Source organism: Galeopterus variegatus, unplaced genomic scaffold (genome assembly GCF_000696425.1).
Source record: "Galeopterus variegatus unplaced genomic scaffold, G_variegatus-3.0.2 Scaffold5695, whole genome shotgun sequence".
Lineage (NCBI taxonomy): Eukaryota > Metazoa > Chordata > Mammalia > Dermoptera > Cynocephalidae > Galeopterus > Galeopterus variegatus.
In genome coordinates this window covers 5,668-6,792 of record NW_007731806.1, presented here as the reverse complement: position 1 = coordinate 6,792, position 1,125 = coordinate 5,668, and positions in this window count along the sequence as shown.

Genomic DNA, 1,125 nt, shown 5'->3' with positions numbered 1-1,125 from the left:
CGCTAACAGAAGGTATTGCCTTACGTTCGAATTTTTGCCCCCTTGATGAAGGAAAATGCGATTGCAATTTTAATGGGCGTTGACCTTACTACAAGTGAGCTGAATTTCTTCTCCTAGGTTTAAGCATATTCGGATTTCCTTTTCAGCAAACAGTATCTTTCACCCATTTTTATGCTGGGTGGCTGGCTTTCTCATCAATTTCTACAGCTTCTTCAGGAGGGTGATAAACCCTTTGCCTCCGATACGAGTTGCGAATATTTTTCCCCAGTCTGTCATTTGTTTTTTGACTTTGCTCGTGATGGGATTTGGGGGGGACATGCTGAATATTTTTTAATATAAGTAAATCTGCAATCTTTTTTAATGGCTTCAAGATTTTTGAGTCATAATTAGAAAGTTCCCCCACTTTAAATTCATAAAGGGATTCTACCGTGTTTCCTTCCAAGACATTTATGGTTTCATTTTCACACTTAAATCTTTGATTCCTTTGGAATTAATTTTAGGTATAAAGTAGAAATCCATACTTTTTGTTTTCCAGGTGGCTATCCAGTTGTCCCAGCACCATTTGTTGAATAATTCAGCTTTTCTTTACTGGTTTGGTATGATAACCTTATCAAATACTAATGCTCTTCTGAATCTAGGCCTATTTCTGAGATTTCTGTTTTATTTCATTTTCTGCTTGAGAATTCATGAGTCAAAACCACATTGTTTTAATGATTGAAGCTTCATTATATGCTTGGTTTTTCCCCACTCCCCACCCCCAGCACTCTCTTTTTCCAGAATTTTCCCAGCTATTTCCTACATGTTAATTTTTCATATGAGCTTTAGGATAAACATAAGTCATTCAACAAAAACTGTTGGTATATTTATCAGAATCAAAGTATATTTATCAGTTAGCTTAGAGAGAATTAAAATTTCATGGTGCTGAGTCTCTTTTCTGAAATATGATGTATGTTTCTACTTGCTCACATCCTTTCATCTTTTAGTAGCTTTGTTAATTAGAATACTTACTGAAATAGAACATGTATACAGAAAAGTCACAAATCATTCAGGGTACAGCTTGATGAATTTTCACAAAGTGAACACCCCGTGAAATTGCTACCAAGATTGAGAACTAGAACACGACCC